Source organism: Eptesicus fuscus, chromosome 2, assembly GCF_027574615.1.
Source record: "Eptesicus fuscus isolate TK198812 chromosome 2, DD_ASM_mEF_20220401, whole genome shotgun sequence".
In the NCBI taxonomy this organism is placed as follows: Eukaryota; Metazoa; Chordata; class Mammalia; order Chiroptera; family Vespertilionidae; genus Eptesicus; species Eptesicus fuscus.
The window spans coordinates 42,154,222-42,173,613 of record NC_072474.1 but is presented as its reverse complement, the minus strand read 5'-3'; positions in this window follow the sequence as shown (position 1 = coordinate 42,173,613).

Here is a 19,392-nt window from a genome sequence, read left to right as displayed (position 1 = left end):
CAGTTGGGTCAAGATTACATACATCTTTATCTGACTCTAATTTAAGGGTACAATGTCCCTTTCTACAACGCGTTTAAAAGAAAAGATGTCCAGACATTTGTGTATCTTTCATGACAATCACTAGGACAAACTGTTACTTCTCTTTCGTCTGTGTCAGTCTTGCAGTGAGCATGTTTCACTTGCTGGGCATCGTCTGTCTAGAGTCATGTGTCTGTGGTCCTTTTTGGACAGATGTCTTAGAAATAGGGTTGTCTCTGGGGCCAAATAACAGCCCAATACTCCGGTGCATTTGACCCCGAATATAAAGCCATTTAATAAGTTAGCTTTTTCACAGTCACTCCAAGGCCTGAGTGCCTTTGTTTGATCCCATACAGTTTATATTCCTGAACTCTTCCACTCTTGCTGTATAGCCCTGTTACACTATGCCTGTTAAATTGGCCACAAAGGGCTAAGAAGGTTTAGGAGCAAAGGGACCACTGTACCCAGGCCTTGGTATCTCACAGGGCTGTACGTAGGCTATAAGCAAATAGGACAATTTTTATTTTTACCAGTTGCTTCTGGTTCTATCACCTATAAAGAGACCATTGCAATTTGTCATTCATTTCCTCCTCTTCTTTTGACTCTTACGTGGCAAATATATGAAGTCCAGGACATGAGGTGGGCAAGTATTATTACTATCAGTCTAGAGACCTGGAAGCTGGAACCCAGAGTAAATCAACTTAGCCAGGGCTGACAAATGAATCCGTATCTGAGACTCCCTGACTGCCAGCCCTAAGAAAATAGTGCTTGAGAATGGAGGCCCAGAGCAGGCTGCTTCCCTCAAAATGCTGGCTTTCACGTACGTTAAAGTGTGAGCTAGTCACTGTACCACTCCAAGACTCAGTTTCCTCATCTGCAAAAAGGGGGCGTAACAGAACTGCCTCATAGGGCTGTTGTGAGCAGGGTCAGTTTCATACATCACGAACACCCAATAAATAAATATCCTTCTATTCTTATTATCACTACTACTATATTGATGAGGAAACTGAGGCTCAGAACTTTTGAGGAATTTCCATAAGGAGGCCACACAGTAAGAGACAGAACCACAGCCAAAGCCATGTTCTCTCGTAGCCTTTGAGCCCATTCCCTAGCGAGAGCTCTTATTTCTTTTCCAAATAGAAGTGTGAATTTCCTCTGAGCACTGTGGATATTCAGGTTGGTCCGTTTCCTAAGAGTATACATATTTTGAAGCAGGGTTAGCTTGCAGAGGCAGTACAAGGGCTCTGTCTCCTTGGGTACCAATTAGTTCCAGCAATACATTTTCCTGAGGGGCACCCAGGCTGGTGCAGCTTCAATTGCTCTCAAATGCTGTACCATTTGGAAGTGAGTGAGCAGTCAGATTTGCCGACAAACATGTCTGCGATTCCAAATCCATCATTCTAGCAGTGCTCATAAAACAAGGGCCAGATTTATTTTTCACTTGGTGTTTGTTCTACTCATTAATTATATTCATATCTGCTTCTTTGAAGTTATCGAGACTATTGGGAAATGTAAAAGAAAGCTGTATTGATTTCAGTCTTAATATCATTCCATCTTTATTTCCTTCATCGAGGAGCTCCCCGGCACGTTGACTGACATGTGGTGGTGGGTATAGGATGTCGGCACAGAGTAGGGCATTATCAACAGGGCCCAGGCTCCCAGATCTGCAGTCTCTTTGGGGAGAGGGTTTAGATTTAGAACGTCTGGATTGTATTCTGCAAAAATCTCCACAGCCTTGCCTTTCAAAATCAATTTCAGTTGTCAAAAAAAATAAAATAAAGGAAGGGGAGGGAGTGGTGGTGAGTCACTTTGAAATCATATAGCTTATTATTATCATCTTTTTTAAAAAGCTTATTACTATAATTTTTCTCCCAAGGGAGCTGAGTTGATTTATAACCCCACCCTCCTTATCTCAACATGTGGCTGAGTTCAGAAGGGAATTAAAATTGGGGGATTTTTTTTCCCCCTCCAGGAAAAAGTGATAGAACACACCCAACCACATTTTCAAGTTCAGCAGGAATGGTTTTTAGCCCCTTGAATTTACTTCGAAAATGCATACACAGCAATTCAACTCATACCTCTCCACAAATTCACACAGTTACCAGGGACTTTGGAAGTGAGGCCTACCTGGGAACAGTGTTCCCACCTGGGGAGTGTAGACTGGACTGCACTGAGGGTACGCTGGGTGGGACGTGGCTTCTGGGAGGGCCTCTGCCCTGATTGGTCCATTGTTGTATCCCAAGCACCTAGAACAGTGCCTCGCTCATAGTATGGGCTCAATAAATAGGTGTTTGTGAAGCAAATGGATGGGGACTTAGGAGAGTGGAAGCTAGGAGCCAGGGCTTTGGGGTCAGACAGACAGACCTGGGTTCAAATTGTAACCCGCTGCTCATGAGCTTGGTGGCCTTGCTTGTCCTGCTTACCTGCAGCGTTGCCATCTGTGAAATGGGTGTAAGGACCATTCTGCTGCTTCAGACTGTTGGGAGGCCACCCAGGGAGAAAAGCTAGTGAGCTCTGAGTATGTAAATTCTCTATTCAGGGTTCATAGTTTTGTGAATCCTCTAGATATTTGGGGCTCATGAATTATAATCTGTCTCCCAAACTATGTTTCATATTCACACACAAAGTGACCCTCACCCCTTGTGAAGGAAGAGTCCCCCCTCTCTCACGGCATTTCACCAGCAGCGGGAGCAGGCTCTTCGGTGTCCCCGGCCAGGGTTCAGATCACGCCTGCTCTAAGGGTCTGTGCCGTGTCATCCCAGGCACAGCCGAGAGAGAGGAAGAAACTGTTTTCAGCATGGATGACTGATGGCCTGGGATTATTATTCTTTGGGTTCCAGGACACAGTGCTCCTATTATTTCCAGAGGGCTTTCATTTATTTTTTCAATGTTGAAAGCTCATGCCAGTACGGTCGTCTGAAACCTCATGGCAGCATATATATGAGCCGATCATATTCCATCCTCGGCTCCCTTACACAGGGTGCTACTGTTGCAGAAAGGAAGTTCCAGAGGTAACTATTCCCTGTGACTCTAATGTGGTCGGCGAAACCGTCTTATGCAAAGTAGGCTTTGAAAAGGCTTTTGCTGGCTGAATTATAGGAGCTGCCATTCCCAGCTGCCTTGTTTGCCCACCCTGGCTAGTATCCTGCCGCTCCCCAGAGCCAACACCTGATATGCCAGAGGGAGACAGATCCTTCCTTTGGCTCCTTTTCCAGGGACCAAAAGAAGCCTCCTTCTCCCACCTCCTTCACGCGTTTGGAATAGAGGGGGGGCGGGGGAGGGGGGTTAGTGAGACGTGGCTATGGCAAAAGCTAGATGATGGAAAACCACTCCCGTATGTGAGCTGGGAATGGCAACCCAGAGTAGATGAGGATCTTGGTTTCATGGACTCAAGATGTGCAAAATGCCAGAAAATGGTGACGTGGGTTTCGTAAATGAGTGAAGAGTGCAGGGTGTGAGGCAAAAATAATTAGGGAAGGGCAGAGACTGGGGCCAACCGCAAAGGGAGCATCTTGCCCACAGGGGACAGCCCCTACCCAGTTGCAACTCGCTGTCGTGTGGGAACTCAAACCTGGTATGGCCGGATCTTTTGATTTTTAAAGAGAAGCCAATCATTCATTTTTTACTTGGTGAGATCTCTGAAATCATAAACATGAGCATACTTATTATTATTTTTTAAGTGGGGTGCAGACCAAAGAAAACACATCTCCAGGACTTCAGATTTCTCTGAGATGAACATTTATTCCACAGTTACATGGCGAGTACGTAAAATATGCCTGGCACCATGTCAGGAGCCAGCAGATAGATATAAAAATGCAGAAAACATGGCTCATGTTTTTAAATATTTTGTTAGGTGAAGGAGAGAGACAGAAACTGGTATAAAAACAAAAAGTACTGGAACAGAGCAAAATGATAAAAATCAGCAGGCTAGTAAAAGAAGAGACTACCTCAATATGCAGGTAGGGGTAGTCAGAAATCATGAGGAGGGTCTTACCTGCTGGAGCCATGAGGCAGGGAGGGGGAGGAGGAAGTGGGGGTGAGGGCATTCGTGACAGAGGGACCAGCGTTACCAAAGGCATGCGGAGGGGAGGGACCCTGCACAGCACACGTGGTAAAACAGGTGTGCGCTTGCCAGGCTAGTGTGCAGGGCGGATGGCAGGTGATGAGGCCGGCTCTGACTGTGTGGCCTGACTTTTCTGCGTCTCAGGTTGATCCCCAAATGCCAGAGCTCACTTCTGCTTACCTCCGACACTCACTGTGCCACCGTGGCAGCCGAGTCTGTGGAGAACCCACGTGGACATGCCCACCTTGATCCAAGTCCAGCCCACACCTGCAGCCATTCTGTCTCTATTCACCATCTGCATTTCTCGTCCCATTGTAACTGTATCCATTCAGCATCGGGGCACTTCAATACCCAGCCATGCCCAGCATCTGCTGACAGTTGTGTGAGAGAGCTGAATGGCAGCAGCACTGATTCCACCAGCAGTTGGAATCCTAACAAAAAATGGCTTATCTTCCCCCCACCATTTCTTAAATATCCATCTGCCAAATTCACATGGACACCCTCAATGCCCCAACCTACCTAATAAGGTGTTTTCATCCTACCTTTTTATGTTTTGTTTTTCAGTGCCTTGCCTTTGTCCTCCTGCCCTCAGTTGTACGGGGCATCAGATCATTGTCCTGATTGAAACAGACAGGTAATGCCTGATCTCACTCCGGCCGTCACTACAGGGCAGCATGGCAAGATGGTCATGTTTTCACGATGGTTGAGCACCTGCCTCTGCGCTAGGGCTGGGATCCCGGCTCCGCATCTGACCTGTTGGGAGGGCACGGGTGGGGTACTTTACTGCTAGGGGTTGAGTTGCATTCCCTCTTCCTCCCATGCAAGTCCATGTGCTGAAGCTATAATGCCCAGTACCTACAAATGCGACTGTGTTTGGAGACAGGGCCTCTAAAGAGGTGATTCTGTTAAAATGAGACCAGTAGGGTGGGCTCTAATCCAATCTGACTGGTGTCCTTATAAGGGAGGACAGGGGTACCAGGGATGTGCCCACACAGGGGAAGGATCCCGTGAGGACACGGAGCGATGGTGGCCATCTGCAAGGCGGGGAAAGGTGTTAGGAGAAGCTAACCCTGCTCTCACCGTGATCTTGTTCTTGATCTCGCTCTTTGAGCCTCCAGAACCGTGAGAAAATAACTGTCTGTTGTTTAAGCCTCCCCCCAGTCTGTGGCACTTTGTTGTGGCAAATGAGTACATACACCTCTCCATATCTGTTTAGCATGCAAACCGCACCTTTAAAGGGCTCTTATAAAGAGTAAGTGAGCAGAGGTAAGGAAAACAGTACCAGACACACAGATGTGGATATGTGTTAGCTATTGATAATAGTAATGTTATGATTCATAATGGTCCCAAGTCAAATAAAGGAACAGTTTTAAAAAATTATATCTTCAGCTGGCCCATACCCCTCCTCCAGCTCTCTCTCTCTCTCTCTGAAATGTGCAATTTGTGCAGGGACAGAGTAGATCAGATGAAAAAGGTCAAGAAACATTTTAGCACGTAGACATTTGTGAGTGTGGAATATTTTTGTCCTTCTTTGTATTAACTGCTGTGTGTAATTCTAGAATTTACTCTCAGATTGGTTAGAAAAGGTTTCCTCTCTAGATTGAAGTAATAATAATCTCATTTGCTCCAACTCCAAAGCCCTTTGAAGTTCAACATTGAGAGAGAGGATGGCGTGCCCACTCAGCGGAGATTAGATCTTGTTTTAAACACTAGCTGCTCTGAGAATAATTTCCTTAATTAATATTCACAAGATATCATACACTTGAGACTCTATGTTCATGTAACCTACTTGCATGTAATTGTTCTTTGCTAAGGCTCTCCACTGTGTTTGTATCTTTCCTTTGTGTCAGTATTCAACGAGATCATTTCCATCTAAAAGCACTGCTGAAGGGGGTGGGAGGGTCACTGGGTCTCCTCTTCTGTGTGAAAGCTAGCACACATGGGCTTTCATCTCATTTCTAAAGTTAATATTGTTTTGTGCTTATTTCTATTCCTAACCGGATGCACATGGCTCCCAGACTCCCTCTCTCTTCTGGACCCACGGCTCCCATATTTTCAGGTGTTGCCCTCTTGTAGCCTCACACCACATGCCAAAGCGCTTAAAAAGCGCCCTGCAGCTTCGACTGGCCCTAGGGTCTTCAGGCCTCCAAGGCCCCACATCTGCCAATGGTAACAGCTCTGAGGTTATCACTGCCCATCTGTGTGGGGCAATCGCAGCTGAAGGGACTTTAGGTTATTCAAGAGTCGGCTTGCCCGAAGATGAGTGAAAGGAGCTAACAGGACTTGGAAAGGAATCTCTCTGCATGTCTAATTTCAAAGCCTTGCACGTATTGCCTACCTCTCTGAGTAAATGAAAAGGTGAAAGTCTACCTTTTTATTTTCATAAAAAGTTTAAATAAATTTGCTCACTGCTTAAGAACTCCAACCAGTGAATTTTCTACATGTACAAGCAAATGCTTCTTATAGTAAAAGAGCACCCCACCCTTAACACACACACACACACACACACACACACACACACACAACCTGGCAGAAATATTTTTGCTTGTTTGTTTCCTTTTCCTAGCTGTTTGTTGTGTATAATTTTTTAAATAGTTGATAAAAGTTCTACCATTAAACAATCAATGTTGAGCTCTTAGGACAAACTATTTTACTGTTATAAAGGTGCAAAATACTTGAATGCTTATACATTGCATATCTTATTACATGTTAAATATACTATGTACTATATATGTCACATAGCTTTATCTATATTTATCTACCTAACTCCTACATATATTTCCCTTCCTAGATTCCATAACTGCAAGACCAAATTTATTCATTGCCAATAGATTATAAAATGTAATCCATGGAGGGGTGAAAGGAGGGGGAGGAGGCACCAAATATTTTCAAGATTTTTTTTTTTTGCTTGTTTTGCAATTTCCTGATTACTGTGCTCAGCTGGAGCATAATATCTGCTAGTAAGTCTCTCTTTGAAACTATTACCCAGCTAGGAATTTCCCTGCATGGGGGACATAACCTAAGAACTGTCTCTGCACCTGGCTCAAGTTCACCACTCTCCAAGTTTGCATTGTGCTCTAGCAAATAGTCCTTCCCTGCTGCCATGGGGACTCCTGACGCTTCACGTGTTAATCCCTGGCCTCTTCTCTGTGACAGGATCTCCTACCGTTCACCTAGGTGGCCATTGAAGTCATCCTCCCACTATTTTCAGACCTGTCCAAGGAAGCATTGAAATATAATGTGAGAGACAATTCACAAAATAAGAAAAATACAAGTGGCTGAAATGTATGAACATTATTTGCTCAGCCTCACTTAACTGAAATAAAATGTCACCAATCTGATTGTCAACAATTCAAAAGTTTGATAGTGCTGCATGGGCAGGGTGTGAGGAAACAGGTACTTCTATATTGCCCAAAGAATGAATTAGTACAACCCCCATGGAAAGCAATTTGACAACATCATTAGAATTATAAATGGCACACATGCTTTGACAACCAATTCCATTTCTAGGACTTTATCCTGTGGGTATATTCTCACATGAGCTAAATGATGTATTTAGATTGCTTGTTGCAGCATTATTTATGACAGAGGTTGGAATATTCAAGAATAAGGAACTGGTTAAATTAACTGTGGGGCATTCCGACAAAGGACTATCAAGTAGTTCCAGCTACGAAAGAGAATGAAGCACTTTTCTGATATGGAGGATCTCAAAGTTATTCTTAGAAGGGAAAAAAAGCAAGGGGAAAAGAATGTGAAAAAGAGGGAAGTGTGAGGGTGAGTGGCACAGAATATAAATATACAATTGCTGGTGCGTACACAGAGTATCGCTGGAAAGATTCCCAAGGAATTGTTTATACTCATTCCTGAGGGTGGGGGATGGTACTGGGGAAGTTTTGGGACAAGAATAAAAAGAAACTATCCTTGTATACCCTTTTGTAAGTTCTGAATTTTTAAATATATGAAAATATTACCTACCCAAAATAGTATGTGAAATAAAAATAAAACAAAAACCATAAAAGTCATATGAATATCTGTGTGTTTATTTCTGATGTAGAAATTATTTGAAATGTGGTAAAACTAGAGAACTTAGAGGCAAGAAATCAAAAATATTAAAGGACTTGAGGGACATAGCTCTAAGAATTGGATCATTACATTTCTGGAAGAATAAGCCAGAGGAAGATTAGTAACAGCCCTGAAATACAGATATTATGCTCCAGCTGAACATAGTAATCAGTAAGCAAGTTCGGGGCACAAAACGTTGCTGTTCTCTTGTGCTGGGTGTTAACATTACAGTTTTAAATGAGAAATATATAGCGAGTTACCAAATCATCACTTGTAGAGTTTCCAAAGAAAAGCACAAACAAAAAAAGCACAAACCAAGTAGAATTGGCTGTACGATCTTGGACCCCTTCAGCCAGATTGAAGCACTTGTCCCTTCAGGAGAGCTGTTGGTGCACTGCGATCCCACTCACTCCAGGGCAGGGGTGCTCCTTCCTTCACTGGGTTACAGGAGGGGTTTCCAGGGGACTGGTCAGAGCGTGTGTAGACTAAGACAGGGTGAGCTTGGGTCTGGCCCTTGGGGAGATGTGAGGACAGGAAAGGGCTGTGAATGCCTTTGACTTGGTAGGGTGATCCTGAGTTGGGAAAGGCCTTCACATCTGATTTCTTTCTTTCTTTTTTTTCTGGTTAATACAATTTTACTGTACCAAGTAGTTTTTTTCCCCATCACCATTTATCCCCTCTATGCCCTCTTCCACCTTCCCCCACTCCCTCCCCCACGGCAATCACCACAGATGTCCATAACACCTGATTTCTCCTCGTGATACATGAATGTTTCCCAGGGACTATGTGTGGCCAGATTGAGAGGAGGAGTGCGCCGTAGCATTCTCAAATCCTGCGCAAGAGGCCTGGAGAGAAAGAGGACTGAACTGCAGGCCCACGGGGGAAGGCTGCCAGAGGGGTTGCAAGAGGGAGATCCCCAGGGATGGGACTTTTGGGAAGGGGGAGTCTCAGTCATCTGCTAGTGCCAGAGAGCATGAAGCCAGTGACCAAAGAAGGACTGTTACACCACTTTCCTGGCTCATCTTGCTCCTCTGTCACATCGTCAGGGTTGGCATAAGTAGCTAGGAGTAGGGGAGACTGTGGTCAGGGAAGTGAGTAGGAGCCACCCACATTCCTGTCTTCCCCTCTCCCAGGCAAGCAGCCTCCAACCAATAGGCCTCAAGGAGAAATGGGGGGGGGGGGGGGGGGAAGGGGAGCAGTCTGGCTTTCAATTTAAAACTAAAGAACTGATTTTCAGTTTTGACTAATAGATCTTTACTGATTTGAGGCTTTATTTAGGATGGTTTGTTATCCAAGAATTAGCAGAAAAGCCATGAGACCTGCATGTTTTCATCAAGTGGCAGAGAAATACATTTTAAAGGAGACCAGATTAAAGGAGATAGACATTTTAAAGGAGACAATAAATACAGTTAAGCTTTGTTCTTCTACCATGGGTCATGTATTCAGTGCATTGTGAGATTTATGTTCATGCAACCAAAAACTGAATTTAAAGTGCAGTCAGGGATGGAGAGGCAGACTGTACAGCATGGAGAACTTCCTGCTCTAAAATTTCAAGCTGTGAACTTGCTTAGTGTAGGAGACTGTGGTACCTTTTTCTTTTTTTAAAGGTAGAATTCTCCAATACAATTCTCTCCCCTACTCGCTCTCTCTCTCTCTCTCGCGCTCTCTCTCTCTCTTTCCAATTTTTTTTCCCAATCAAGGTCTTAAAAAATTTATTTAAGAAAAATTTAAAGAGCAACTTAGAACACATAGAATAAAAATTTGACCCCATTTGTGAGGGTGGAATGTAAATAAAGTTTGGAAAATACTGTTCTAAACAGGGTTTATAGAAAAGTCTGAAAGCAAAATGTTGTGGAGTGCTATTCCAAGTCACCACTCAGAGAAAGTCTATAGAGTTGTCCCGAGTTAAAATTTCCTGATTAGACCACAATAATCCATAGATTTATGACATTTTTTCCAGTAAGTTGGGTCTAATGGCATAATCAGAAATAAATGTAGGAAGCAACAGTGTAGGACTAACTAAAAGGCCCCCCAAAATCAAAGTCTTAAAATAAAAAGGGAAAAGTGAAAGAACAGAAGCAAAAAAGGAACAAAGGAAAGGAAAGAAGGGAGAAAGGAAGGAAGGAAGAGAGAGAGGAAGGAAGGGAGGGGGAGGGAGAGAGAAGAGAAGAAAAGAAAAGAGTAGAGGAAAGAATGGTGATTCTACACAATAAAATATACATTGTGAGCACTCTGGGTCCTTAATTTTATTTTGATAGTCCTGGTAGCTATTTCTATATGCACAGACATTTCTATATGCACATCAGACATTCCTATATGCACATTTGGTTTAAAATATTAATTAAGCTCTCTGACTCCACAACTCTGGGCCTATAATACACAGGCATTATTCAGTTTCTCCTGTTATACATAAAATGATTTTATTTAGGTAATTTAAATATTACAGATTTCCTTAATGGTAGCCTTCCATTAGCTCTTTGTAGTTGCTAGAACTGCGTGCTTTAGAGCTCAAGGGAAAACTTGTACTATTTGAGTCCTTGTTAAAAGTAAACCATGGCTTCCTCCTCCAGGAAAACAGAGTACACACACTTCTCCCTGGTCCCCCCACTCAACCAGCTAAAAATCTTGGACGTTATATACAAAGCAAATATAAGAAGACTTTGAAAGGTGAAGACAGAGGACAGGCCAGCTAAGGAATTCGACCCCTTAGAAACAATACAGTGGTGCACTCCCTGGGTTGTCTTTTTGGCTCATACGTCTTACAGCTGAAGAAGTTGGCAACTGGAAACATCAATGGCACAGACAAACAAACAAAAATGTCCCAGCAAAAGTTAGCTGTCTAACCAGTGAACCAAGAATGGGGCAATGTAGCAAAACAGAAAACGTTCAGACAATGACTTCTCTACTGCGGCCAAAAACCACAGGAAAACAAGTTGTGGCCCGACTCCCACCCACAACAGTCTAAGTTGAATGGAGACCTAGATGTCCACTCTCACTGGCCTGTAATGAGGTGTCCCACCCCCTGTGCAGAATGATGCCAGAGAAGATAAAATAAGGAGTCAGGATTTTCACCGCCGCCCGGAGGTAACAAGGCCACTATCTCTAGTGGTGTCAGTGGAGGCCACATGGAAAGCAGTAAGGAGGCACTCCCACTCTTCCCAGCCAGGAATCAGTGGGAGCCTAGTGGGGAGCAGAATTCCCACGTCTGCCCAGCAGTAATGAGGAGCACCCCCATCTTGGGTGTCAAGAGAGGCCAGGAGGGGAAGCTGGATATCTACTCCACCTGCTAATAAGGCCATGTTCCCTCTTCAACTGCTAGGGTGATGTCATAGGTAGATAAAATAGAAGTTTAAATAAGATCCAGAGTCTCATAGCATACTACCCCTGAAAGTCTCAGTTTTAATTTAAAAGAAGTACTCATTGTAGCCCTCGCCGATGTGGCTCAGTTCGTTAGATAATGCATCATATCGCATTGAAGGGTTGTGGGTTCGATCCCTGGTGAGAGCACAAGGCAACTGATGGATGTTTCTCTCTCACATTGATGTTTCTTTTTCTCTCTCTCCTCTCTTCCTCTCTCCCAAGTATCAATGAAAACCATATCCTTGGGTGAGGATTAAAAAAGAAATTACTGCCGAAACCGGTTTGGCTCAGTGGATAGAGCATCAGCCTGCGGACTGAAAGGTCCCAGGTTCGATTCCAGTCAAGGGCATGTACCTTGGTTGCGGGCACATCCCCAGTAGGGGGTGTGCAAGAGGCAGCTGATCGATATTTCTCTCTCATCGATGTTTCTAACCCTCTATCTCTCTCCCTTCCTCTCTGTAAAAAATCAATAAAATATATTTAAAAAAAAAAACTATAGAGATTGGGAGAGGAACCAAGATGGCGGCATAGTTAAACAACTAATCTGCTGCCTCACACAACAATTTCAAAAATACAACTAAAAGACAAAAACGTCTACCACCCAGAACCACGGGAAAGCTGGCTGAGTGGAAGATTTACAACTAAGAAGAGAAAGAAGCACAATCGCTGAAAAGCTGAGGTACGGAGGCACGCGAATCGGGCCGGCGGCGGGCAGCTGGGTGCGCGGCTTTTCTTCAACCCGCAGGGAGACAAGCTCCCGATCACTCTGAAATCCAGTTTCTGGGGACACTCGGGGGACCCAGGCACCTACGGGGAGAAGCTGGACTCTCGGCCATCGGGTCGGAAAGTGAGAGTGACTTTTTTGCAGTGGTGCGCCCAGCAATCATTGTTTACTGCGCTGGAGCGCGGGGCGCAGGGACTTGGAAACGGGAAAGGCAGAGACGGCTGACGGCAGCCATCGCCATTGGCCACGCCCCAGCCTAGTGACGCCCTGAGACCCCACCCAGCCCTGAGGCCCCGCCCTGAGGCCCCGCCCTGAGGCCCCGCCCCGCACATTCTACAAACCCGCCCCGGCTCCACACAGCGGCTTTTACATATAAATGGCCTGTTCTGGAGCAGCTTAACCAACTGCAGCTCCAGTCAGACTGCTCCAAAACCACCCAAGCAAAGGAGGAGAAAACTAGCCCTTGCTGTAGCTCCTGCTGGGGGACACACAGTACACAAGGGTACACCAAGAGTGTACCTCAAGTAACTGGGAGGCTGACCCGTTGAACCAATAGGACACCTAGTAGACAGAACTACCCTACCAACTTAGGGAAGCAGAGAATATGAGAAGGCAAGGAAACAGATCACAAACCAAAGAAATGGAGGAGAACAAGCGACTGGACATAGACTTCAAAACCACGGTTATAAGGTTTTTCAAGAATTTCATGGAAAAGGCCGATAAATTCCATGAGACCAACTAGAAATTAAACATACACTGACTGAGATAAAAAATATCAAAAAGCAGGAAGATTTTAAATTGAATGATAAAAGACAACATATGCCATCACTGAGATGGAAGGCATGTTAGACTTACATGGTAAGATTATTAAGGAGCCATCATAAAAATGCTTCAATGAGCAAATATGAACATGCTTTGAAAAACAGAAAGAAAAAATATTTTTAAAGAAACAAGTGGAAATTTAGAAATGAAAAATACAATACAGCAACAACAGCCAAACCCAATGAATAAGGGGAAAAAATGAGCCTTAATTTAAGTTTCAAACTGCTTACAAAAATTACTCAACATGAAGCCAGTCATACATGTAAAAATATATTAAAAGGGGTTCTGTTTAAATTGGTGGAGTTGGTAAATGCTGTGTGCATCTCCTCCCGCGATCAATTCACAATTACAACTAAATTATAGAATGATAAACCTGGAGACCCATTTGAGGAATAGCTATGAATAGAAGTCTGGCCACATGGAGACAGGTAGGAGGGGAGAAAATGCAAAACAGGCTGGCCCACACCCACATCTGGAGGTTGAGAATCAGCTGGTGCCCACACCAGGCTTCCCAGCTCAAAGTACCAGTGCAGGGAAGAGGAGCCCACAAAACTTCTAGTTGTGAAAATCACCAGGGCTTCCATCCGTCTGCCTGGGTGAGTCAGAAGGCTGCTGGAAACCCAAACATCCTCTTGAAAGGCCTATGCACAGAATTGCGCACTTGCAGGCACTCACCCTGGGCTCTGGCAGAGGGACAGAGGCTCAGGAGGCTTCAGATAAACATAGAAAGAAATGGAGTTGTGAGCTTCAGGGAAAGCCCTCCTCCCACACCACCAACAGGTGAGCCCCTCCACCCTGATGACTCCCTGAGACCCTGACCCACCCAACTTGCACATTGCCAGAGGTTCTTTCATGGGCTGAGCATTATGGACAACCGGCAAGTAGTGGCAGGCTTCAGGGTGACCTTTGCATTTTGCCGAGCTGCCCAAACCCCATACTGTTAGCGGCCAGCCTCAGTTCGCAATATGGCATCTCCCATATGCATCCAGGTACATCCAGCCAACCATGGATTGCTTTGTAGTTCCTACAAGACAGCTTCAGGAACTGGTCACAGGCAGTGACTGATCTTGGCCTATTCAGGAGATTCTCCCAAGAGGCCTCAGAACTAACACATCTGGTGGCCAGCTTCAGACAACAGCAGAGCACCACCCAATTAGCTCTACAAGTGGTACACTCAAAGGGTGGTCTTGGCAGGCACTAGAGCCTGCTGGGGCAAATCCCATTCTGCGGGGTTAGCCCTGCATAGCAGCTCATAAACTATGTTATAACCAATCTTCACAGTCATTCAGCCTGAGGAGCAAACCCACCAACTAATGGACCAACAGCAATCAAGACTCAACTACAACAGGAGGGCACACACAACCCACAGAAGGAACACTACTGGAGCACCCATCTTAGGTGATCAGGGAGACTGCACAACTGGGCCCCACAGGACATCTACAACATAAAGCTAACTGCCAAGACTGAGAAACATGGCAGATCTAGCTAATACATAGAAACAAGCACAGAGAAGCAGCCAAAATGAGAAGACAAAGAAACATGTTCTAAATGTAAGAACAGGACAAAACTCCATAAAAAGGTCTAAACAAAATGAAGACAAGCAATCTATCAGGTACAGCATTCAAAATACTGGTTATAAGGATGCTCAAGGAACTTAGAAGAACTTTAACAAAAAGAGAGTAAGCATACAAAAGGACCAGTTAGAAATGAAGAATACAATCACTGAAATGAAGAATACCCTAGAAGGAATCAATAGCAAATTAGATGACACAGAGGATTAAATCAGTGATTTTGAAGATAAGGAAGCAGAAAATACCCAATAAAAAGAGCAAAAAGAAAAAAGGACAAAAAGAATAGTGTAAGGAGCCTCTGGGATAACTTCAAGTGTACTAACATTTGGATTATGGGGGTGCCAGAAGGAAAAAAGAGAGAAAGAAATTGAAAACCTATTGAAAAAAATAATGATGAAAAATTCCTTAACCTGGTGAAGGAAATAGACATACAAGACCAGGAAGCACAGAGTCCCAAACAAGATGAGCCCAAAGAGGCCCACATGAAGGTACATCATTATTAAAATGCCAAAGGTTAAAAACAAAGAGGGAATTTTAAAAGCAGCAAGAGAAAGGCACTTATATACAGAGGAGCTCCCATAAGACTATCAGTTGATTTCTCAAAAGAAACTTTGCAGGCCAGAAAGGATTGGCACAAAATATTCAAAGTGATGAAAAGTAAGAACCTATAACCAAGACCACTCCACTTAGTGAGGATAGCATTTAAAATTGAAGGAAAGATAAAGAGCTTCCCAGATAAGAAAAAAACTAAATTGTTCATCACCACCAAACCAATAATATAAGAAATGTTAAAGGGACTTCATTAAGAAGAAGAAGAATACAAAAGCAGTAACTACATACCTATTAAAAATCACTTCAAATGTAAATGAATTAAACGCTCCAAGCAAAGACATAGGATAACTGAATGGATAAGAAAACAAGACCAATACAAATGCTACCTACAAAGAGACTCAGTGAAAACATAAATAGACTAAAAATAAAGAGATGGAGAAAAAGGAACTCTTATGCATTGTTGGTGGGATTGCAAATTGGTGCAACCCCTATGGAAAACAGTATGGAAGTTCCTCAAAAGATTAAAAATACAACTACCTTATGACCCAGCAATTTCACTTTTGGATATTTATCTGAAGAAATCCAAAACATTAATTCGAAAAGATATATGCACCCCTATGTTTGTTGCAGCATCCTATCTAATAAAGAGGGAATATGATAATTGACCATCACTCCATCACAAAGATGGCTGCACCCACAGCTGAGGCCAAGTTCCCATAAGGAGCCTTAATGAGCAATCAGCATGGACCTGAAGCTATGCCCTCCCCCACCCTGTGGGGCTTGACAGGAGACCTCAGGCTGCTTCCCCCACCTGGCAGGGCTTGACAGGGGACTTCAGGTCGCGCCCCCCTACCCAGCACCAGGCCAGGTGACCTGAGGCCATGCCCCCCTCCTGGCAGGGCTTGATGGGGGACCTCAAGGTGCGCTTCCGTCTTGGTGCTGGGCTAGAGGACCTCAGGCTGCTCCCTCCACCCCAGCACCAGGTTGGGGGACCTCAGGCCATGCCCCCCACCAGGTGGGGCTTGACAGGGGACTTCAGGCCATGCCCCCTACCCCAGCACCAGGCCGGGGGACCTCAGACTGCACCCCCGCCCGGTGGGGTTTGACAGGAGATCTCAGGCCATGCCCCCTGCCCCAGCAACAGGCCAGGGGACCTGAGGCTGTGCCCTCCTGCCTGGCTGGGCTTGACAGGGGACCTCAGGTCGTGTCCCCCACCCAGCGGAGCTTGATGGGGGACCTCAAGGAGCACCCCCGGTGCTGGATCGGGGGAACTCAGGCCATGCCTCTGCCTAGCGGGACTTGACGGGGGACCTGAGGCTGCACCCCCCTCCCAGTGCTGGGCTGGGGCCATTCCCCCCATCCTAGCACCAGGCCAGGGGACCTAAGGCTACATCCCCTGCCCGGCAGGGCTTGAGAAGGGTGAGACTGGCCGGGTCTGGATCTAGCCCAATGGGGGGGGATGGCAGCCAGGTCTGGGTCTCAAGTGATTTTGAGGTGCATGTGGGTGGGCGGGGACTTGACTCTGGGTCCCGTGATGTGCCCCACACTCTGACAGGAGGAAGGTTTTTATATACATTTTACTAATTTTCTTTCATCTCTGACACTTCATTATAGAGAAAGGGCAAATAGCAATATTAAATTATTTCCTCTAATTAATCCCCTTTTAATGTGCACAAATTTCATGCACCGGGTCACTAATTTTCTATAATAGCCAAGATATGGAAGTTTCCACTGATTGCCAAGTGGATAAAAAAGAAGTGGTAAATACATGCAATGGAATATTACTCAGTCATAAAAAATAATATAATCTTAACATTTGCAATAACAGAGTATTATACTAAGTGAAATAAGTTGGACAGAAAAAAGACAAATACCATATGATTTCTGTTATATGTTGAATCTTAAGAACAAAATAAGTGAACAAATAAAACAGAAATAGACTCATGGATACAGAAAACAAACTGATGGTTCTCAGAGGGGAAGAAGGTTGGAGGACTGGGTGAAAAAGGTGAATGGATTAGGACAGTGATGGCAAACCTATGACACGCGTATCAGCACTGACATGCTTAGCCATTTCTGATGACACGCGGCCGCTGAAGCGGCCATATGCCAAGGATGAAACATTTGCCACTCCTGAGGATGAAACATTTGCAAAATAATGTTTTTTCCTCAAAGTGACACACTACCCGAGTTATGCTCAGTTTTTTGGCGAAGTTTGACACACCAAGTTCAAAAGGTTGCCCATCACTGGAGTAGGAAGTACAAATTGGTAGCCACAGGCTAGCTCTCCCTCCAGGGAGCATGCCTGTGCCATTCCCTTGCCATTCTCCTCTCTTCTCCCCCCACAAGTAGTAGCTCCTAAATTCCACAGGACCATGTGACTTGCAACCAGGGGAGCAATGGGCAGCTGCAGCTCATCTCAGGCTAATCCCCTGAACCTGTCTCCAAGGTCTCCTTTTTCTCTGACTTTCCAGTGAGCCAAAGCAGCCCAGCCGAGGCTCTCTAGTTGCTTCTTCTATACACCTTCCTTGCTTCACTGTCCTGAGTGTGTTTTTGCTGCAGCCAGTAAATTCTTTCTTGCTCTTCTAAAAGTAAATAATCTACACTAATAAAAGAGAAATATGCAAATTGACCAGACCTCTGCTATGCTCACCAGCCAATCAGGAGTGAGTATGCAAATTAACCCAACTAAGATGGTGGGTTAATTTGCATATGCAGGCAGCCAGCAGCCTGGGTCCTGGGAACATCCTCGGGACCCAGGCCACTAGTAGCCTGTAGGCCCAGCATAGGCCCTGAGCTGCCGGGTTCCAGAAGCCCCCAGGCACTCCTAGCCTATGGGCCTTGATGCAGATAGGCCAGGGCGGGCAGCAGAGGCTTGTTCGGGGCCTGAGCGGAGCTGGGGGCCCTGCCCAAGCCATGGCAGAGGCTTGATTGGAGCTGGGGGGCCCTGCCCAAGCTGCAGCAGAGGCTTGAGTGGGGCCAGGAGACGGGGCAGGTGGGGGGGTATGCCAGCCTTGGCTTGCCAGCAGTCCTGCCTCTCCATGTGAGCTGCAGAGGAAACACCTTTTCTGACCGCTCATTGGCTAAGCTCCCTGTACGCCACTGGTAATGTTCTTGGTAACTTGGGTAATAAGAATCCAAGAAGGTGATCTAGGGTTTTTCTACCACACTCCTGGAGGAAAAAATAAAGGTCTGCTGCTAGAGGGCTAAGAAATGTCATATCCTGCCCTAGCAGGTTTGGCTCAGTGGATAATGCCTCAGCTGACCACAGGGTCCAGGTTTGATTCTGATCAAGGGCATGTACCTAGGTTGCGGGCTCCTCACTGGCCAGGGCCCAGGTCAGGGCTCATGTGGGAGGCAACCAATCAAAGTGTCCCTTTCACATTGATGTTTCTTTTTGTCTTTCCCTCTCTCTTCCACACTCTCTAAAAATCAATGGAAAAATATCCTCAGGTGAAGATAAAAGAAAGAAAGAAAGAAAGAAAGAAAAAAAGAAAGAAAGAAAGAAAGAAAGAAAGGTCATATTCTATGAAAGACACATTTTGAAAATGCCTAAAGAAAAATGTCATTTTTTCATGGTGAAGGGACTGTGTTGATCAAAACACCTTGGTGGCTGGCAGTGGCTGCAGCAGTGGGGTGATGGGGTTGGCGCCTTCCTCTGATCAGCCCAGTTGCCTCCCACAGAGGGAAGCCAGACTGCGGCTTAGGCCTGCTCCCCACGGGGAGGGAGTGGGCTTAAGCCATTAGTAGGACATCCCCTGAGGGCTCCCAGTCTGTGAGAGGGGGCAGACTGGGCTGAGGGACACCCCCCTCCAGTGCATGAATTTCGTGCACCAGGCCCCTAGTAAATAATAAAAATTGGTAGTCACGAAATAGTCATGGGGAATGTAAAGTACAGCATAGGGAATATTTTAACTATGTATGGTTTCAGGTGGGTACTAGAAATGTCAGGGGGAATATGTTGTAAAGTGTATGATTGTCTAATCACTATGTTGTATACTGGAAACTAATCCTATATAATAAAAGGCTAATATGCAAATAGACCGAACTGCAGAACAACTGGTCATTATGATGTGTACTCACCACCAGGGGACAGACACTCAATGCAGGAGCTGCCCCCCCCTGGTGGTCAGTGCATTCCCAGCGGGGAGCACCACTCAGCCAGAAGTTGGGCTCATGGCTGGCGAGCGCAGCGGCAGTGGTGGGAGCCTCTTCTGTCT